Source organism: Apium graveolens, chromosome 9 (assembly GCF_009905375.1).
Source record: "Apium graveolens cultivar Ventura chromosome 9, ASM990537v1, whole genome shotgun sequence".
NCBI lineage: Eukaryota > Viridiplantae > Streptophyta > Magnoliopsida > Apiales > Apiaceae > Apium > Apium graveolens.
The window spans coordinates 64,679,641-64,686,089 of record NC_133655.1 but is presented as its reverse complement, the minus strand read 5'-3'; the positions used below and the strand labels follow the sequence as shown (position 1 = coordinate 64,686,089).

The following is a 6,449-nucleotide window of genomic DNA, read 5'->3' as shown; positions in this document are numbered from 1 at the left end:
TGTCCTCAATGTATGCAAAAGAGAGAAATAAGCAAGGAAAATGATGAGAATATACCTGATAAGGGATGAAGAGAGTTAAAACTACCTACTGAAAGAGACTTACTTGATCATGGGTCAATGAGGTTGATGACCTCTTCCTCGGAATCGACTGGCAACTCTAAAAATGGTTTGAGACGTTGTCTATTAACTTTGAATATTTCACCATTTTTAAGATTTTCAATTTCAATAGCACCATGAGGAAAAACTACTTTAACAATGTAATGTCCCTCCCATCTAGATCTCAATTTTCCGGGAAATAAATGAAGCCTAGAATTGTACAAAAGAACCTTTTGACCGGGAGAAAAGGATTTTCTCAAAATTGATTTATCATGAAAAACTTTGGTTATTTCTTTATAGATTTTAGCATTTTCATAAGCATCATTTCTCATTTCCTCTAACTCATACAATTGCAACTTCCTATGACTACTAGCAGTGGGTAAATCAAAATTCAACTCCCTAATGGCCCACAAGGCTCGATGTTCAAGTTCAACCGGCAAATGACAAGCTTTACCAAACACAAGCCGATAAGGGGACATACCCAAGATAGTCTTATACGCGGTCCTATAGGCCCATAAAGCATCTATCAACTTAGTTGACCAATCCTTCCTATTCGAGTTGACAGTCTTTTCTAAGATCTGTTTGATTTGCCTATTTGAGACTTCAACTTGACCACTAGTTTGAGGATGATAAGGGGTGGCCAATTTATGAGTGATTGAGTACTTTTTTAAGAGAGACTCAAATTGATGGTTCTTGAAATGTTTTCCTTGATCACTAATGATAGCTCTAGGCGTACCAAATCGAGAAAAGATATTCTCTTTTAAGAATTTAAGAACGACCTTATTGTCATTAGACTTGGTTGGAATGGCTTCGACCCACTTAGACACATAATCGACCGCTAAGAGAATGTAAAGGTTGCCAAATGAGCAAGGAAATGGGCCCATAAAATCTATCCCCCAAACATCGAAAATTTCGATAATTAAGATCGGATTCATTGGCATCATATTACGTCTTGTAATATTTCCTAAGTGTTGACACCTACTACAAGCGGCACAGAATTCTGCGGAATCCTTAAACAAACTAGGCCAATAGAAACCACTTTGGAGTATCTTGGCAGCCATCTTTTTGGGACTAAAATGTCCTCCACAAGCTTGATCATGACAAAAGGAAAGGACACTTCTAAACTCGTGATTTGGGACACACCTTCTAATGATTTGATCCGGGCAATACTTGAAGAGATAAGGGTCATCCCAAAAGAAGTATTTGACTTGTGAAAAGAATTGGGATTTATCTTGCTTGGACCAATGAGTCGGAATGTTGCCGGTGACAAGGTAATTAATAATGTCGGCAAACCAGGGGAGGGTAGAGATAGAAAGAAGGTGTTCATCCGGAAAAGATTCATTCAAAGGCAAGTCAACAGTTGACTCTACTACCAATCGAGAGAGATGATCGACAACGACATTTTCAGACCTCTTCTTATCCCTAATTTCTAGGTCAAATTCTTGGAGCAACAAGATCCACCTAATCAAATGAGCTTTTGAGTCCTTTTTCGAGAAAAGATATCGAAGGGCGGCATGATCGGTGTAAACAATGATTTTCGAACCAATAAGATAAGACCTAAACTTCTCGAGGGCAAATACTACGGCTAAAAGCTCTTTTTCGGTGGTTGAGTAATTAAGTTGGGCATCATTTAAGGTCTTGCTAGTCTAGTATATGACATGAGGTATCTTATTGATTTGTTGCCCTAAAACTGCCCCAACTGCATAGTCGGAGGCATCACACATCAACTCAAAAGGCTCATTCCAATCGGGAGATTTAATTATCGGGGATGAAGTCAGTTCTTTCTTAAGGTGTTCAAAAGATTGTAAACAATCACTATTAAACTCAAATTTGACATCTTTTGAAAGAAGATTGGTCAAGGGTCTTGCCTTTTTACTAAAATCCTTAATGAAACGCCTATAAAACCCCGCATGTCCTAAAAAAGAGCGAATTGCTTTGACCGATTTTGGTGGAGGGAGACTAGCAATGAGATCAATTTTAGCTTTATCAACTTTAATTCCCTTTTCCGAGATTTTATGACCAAGGACAATTCCTTCTTTAACCATGAAATGACATTTTTCCCAATTAAGAACGAGGTTCGTTTTTTTACACCTTTTTAAAACTAAGTCAAGATGGTTTAGACATTGATGAAAAGGAGAACCAAAGATGGAAAAGTCATCTATGAAAATTTCTAGGAATTCACCTACCATATCAGAAAAAATGCTCATCATGCATCGTTGAAATGTAGCAGGGGCCGTGGTCAAACCAAAAGCTAGACGACGATAAGCGAACATTCTGAAAGGACATGTGAACGTGGTCTTTTCTTGATCTTCAGGAGCAATGGGGATTTGAAAATAGCCAGAAAAACCATCTAGGAAACAATAATAGGAATGACCCGCTAACCTTTCTAACATTTGATCGATGAATGGTAAAGGAAAGTGATCTTTTCTAGTGGCAGAGTTGAGCTTCCTATAATCTATACACACTCTCCAACCAGATTGAACATGAGTGGGAACTTGCTCGTCATTCTCGTTGGTCACTACAGTAATACCCGATTTCTTAGGTACTACTTGAATCAGACTCACCTACGAGCTATCAGAAATGGGAAAGATGATCCCATTATCTAGGCACTTCAGAATTTTCTTCCTAACAACTTCCATCAAAGTTGGGTTCAACCTCCTTTGTGGCTCCCTAACTGGTTTAGCATCATCAACTAAGTGAATCCTATGTTGGACAATTGCCGGACTAATTCCTTTAATATCAGAAATACTCCAACCTATGGCTTCCTTATTCTCTTTAAGCACACTTAAAAGTTCCTCTTCTTGAGATGGGGTCAAATTAGAAGAAATTATGACGGGAAAAGATTTATTAGGACCAAGAAACTTGTACTTAAGAGTGTTAGGAAGAGGTTTGAGTTCTAATTCTGGTGGACTTGGCTCAACTGGTTGACTAGCTTGATAAAGGGACAAAGGGAGTGGTTCAAGCTCTTGGTTAGTTGTAGGAATAGTGGACTCTAACATCTTATTGACCTCATTAGTGTAATCAGAATCAATCCAATTTTGAGCAAAATGATTTAAGCAAAAGTCAAGAGCATCATCGACACTCATGGTTTCATGATCAAGCATTTTATCAATTAAATTAATTTCCATGTGTTGGTCAAAATAGTCATTGGGTTAGTTTTCGACATGAAAAATATTGAGATCAATGGTCATATTTCCATATGTTAGTTTCATTAAACCGTTCCTACAATTAATCAAAGCATTGGATGTGGCTAGAAAAGGTCTTCCTAGAATGATCGGAATTTGATTTTTAGGATTTTTGACCGGTTCAGTTTCTAGGACCACAAAATCAACGGGAAAAATAAAATCACCAACCTTAATCAACACATCTTCAATTATTCCCTTAGGAATTTTGATAGAACGGTCAGCTAATTGAAGTGTGACATTGGTCTTTTGAAGTTCACCTAGACCTAATTCTTGGTAGACAGAATACGGAAGAAGATTCACACTAGCACCTAAGTCAAGTAAAGCTTTGTCAACAAAAGTGTTTCCTATGACACAAGAAATAGTAGGACAATCGGGGTCCTTATATTTCACGGGAATTTCATTCGAGAGAATCGAACTAACTTGAGATATCAAAAAGGCTTTCTTAGGAGCATGAGTGGTTCGTTTATGAGTACACAACTCTTTTAGAAACTTAGCATACGAAGGAATTTGTTGAATGACATCTAAAAGAGGAATATTGACCTTAACTTGCTTGAAAACTTCTAAGATCTTGTCTACTTAAGCCGATTGTTTGTTCGAAATAAATCATTGAGGATACGGAGCTTTCGGCGTAAAGACTCTTTCATTAGACAAATCGGGGCTAGGTTTCGAAGGTGGTGCAATCGAATGAGGTGTTTCGCTAGACTTGAAATTCTCGGGTTGCTTCGAGTGATCTAGACTCGGACTCAAAGGTGAAGGATTAGGTTTCGAACTCGAATTCTCTTCTTCATTATCATCAACACCAACTCGGTTTCTCACTTGATTTCCCGACCGTAGAGAGATGACGGCGTTCACATCATGAGGTCTTTGATTAAGCGGAAATTTAGGATTCACCTCGGATTGACTTGGAAACTTATTCTTCTCGCGCTCACAAATCGTGTTAGCTAATTGACCCATTTGAACCTCTAACTTAGATATGGCTTGGGCATTGGAATTCAATAATTTCCTATCTTGGGTCATGGTTTGCATGAAGGCTTGTTGAGATTGAGTCAAATTAGTTTGAGATTTTAGCAAAGCCTCAATGCTCTTTTCTAAGGAATTAAGTCTCTTATCCGAATCATTAAATTCGGGAGGATTCAAGGGTGCTTGAATTGGGTTTGGATAAGGATTTTGACTAGAAGTGGGATAAGAGTTTGGATTAGGCTTTTGAAAAGTGGGTTGAGGAGATTGGTAGTTTTGGCCTTGGGTCCATGAAAAATTTGGGTGGTTCTTCCACCCGGGATTGTATGTGGGTGCAAAAGGGTCATTCCTAGGTCTAGGTTGAAACATAGCATTCACTTTCTCAAACTCTTGAAAGTTTTGAGGTCCATGACTATGAGAGTTATAGTTTGCACACATAGACGCCTGGGAAGGGGCATTAGTGGTTTCTAAAGCTTCTAATCTTCTAGTGAGAGTAGCTAACTTCGCTTCGGTTGCTATAGAATTACCAACTAAATGCAAGCCTTTGTTAGCTAATGAACCGAGTGTTTCATTGTGCTTACTAGGCTCCCTATTCGGCTCCCTAGTAGACTCCCATAACATGGTCTTTTCTGCTAGTTCCTCAAAAAATTCCCAACCCTGATCCTCGTCTTTTTCCATGAATTTGCCTTGACACATAGACTCTAACAACGCGGTTGTAGAACTATCTAAGGCCTCGTAAACAATCTTACAAAGTCTCCACTTTTCTATTCCGTGGTGGGGACATTGGGACAAAAGATTTTTAAATCTATCAAAATATTTCCAAAAAGACTCGTTTTCCTTTTGATGAAATTGATTAATCTCATTTATAAGTCTCGTAGTCTTATGATTTGGAAAATATTTTTTTAGAAAAATGACTACGAATCCCTCCCAAGTTGAAATAGAATTAACCGGTAGGCTATATAACCATTTTTTAGCATTTTTTTAAGAGCGAAATTGATTAGTCTAAGCCTAATGGAATCCTCGGTTAATTGTTGGAGTTTTTGTAAGGCACAAACCTCCTCGAATTCATGAATAAAAATATATGGATCCTCACCTTCACTCCCGGTAAATTTAGGTGACATGCTAATGTGATGACCTTTAATTTCAAATTATTACCATTAACCGGTGGGAGAGTAATACAAGAAGGTTGGGCCGAACGGGCGGGGTAACAACGATCCTTAAGAGAAACTGCCATGTTTACTACGGGTCCAAGAATTTCTATGGGTTCGGATTCCGATGAGGAAGTACGCTCAATTGGTCTCACTAACCTAGATGAATTATCTCTAATCCACGTAGTACGCATAAACAGGATATAAATCAAGTAGCAAATAAGTGCAAGAATTTAAAACACGCAAAAGAAAGGGTCAAAAATTGAAAGAAAAATTATAAATCTAGGGTTCCCTAAAAATTCTAGACTTGCTCCTAACAAAAAGATATTACTAAAATTCACAAAACTAAAAGTATTCTTTCTGATTGGCCAGGTAGGTGCAAGCATTGCCAAGAGGCTAAACACCAGCCTAGTCACCAAATCTAAATGGCCAGGTAAGCTTTCGCTAGCCTAGACACCAAAGAATGAATACTTAGAGATTTGATCGTTTCAGGTTTTCTTCCTAGTTGAGCGCGAAGTCCTAGGGGCTAATGTCTACTTAATTTTATTAAAAAGGCTATGGTATGCAAAATGATGGATTTAATGGTTGTGGGCCAAGGAAAGAGTGATGAAATCCCTCCCCTTATCTTGTGATGTGGTTTTTCCCTTAAAGTTTATTTAAATGATGCAACACACAACGGGATATAAAAGCGATAAACAATTATGGATGCTCTAAACTACGTGTCCTAACTAAAAAAAAGAAGAAATTTAACGTACCTTGGGTCCTCCAGCAATCACCACAATTTATAAGGTACGAAAAATTAAAAATAATAAAATAAAATCTAAGATGATGTGCTCGTAGGTGAACAAATGCATGATGCAATAATTATGTATTTAACTAACTAATTTTGTTATTTTTTTTAATTTTCATTTTTTTTGTGATTTTTTTTAACTAGTGAAAAATGCGAAAAGAGAGAGATACGGGTTACCCAAGCAAGCTTCCAAAAATTCCTTCGAGCCTCGGCAATTTTCGGAGTTCCAACGAGCTTTCCAAATCTTCAATTTTCTAAAAAAAAAAATTAAAC

At 37.6% G+C, this 6,449-nt stretch overlaps 1 non-coding gene across 1 annotated transcript; it reads left to right on the top strand.

The window, feature by feature from the left end:
- The first annotated feature begins 5,004 nt into the window (after window positions 1-5,004).
- LOC141688173 (small nucleolar RNA R71) lies at window positions 5,005-5,111 on the top strand. Its single transcript, XR_012561634.1, has one exon. It is a non-coding gene; the product is annotated as a small nucleolar RNA R71 (small nucleolar RNA).
- Window positions 5,112-6,449: the final 1,338 nt, after the last annotated feature.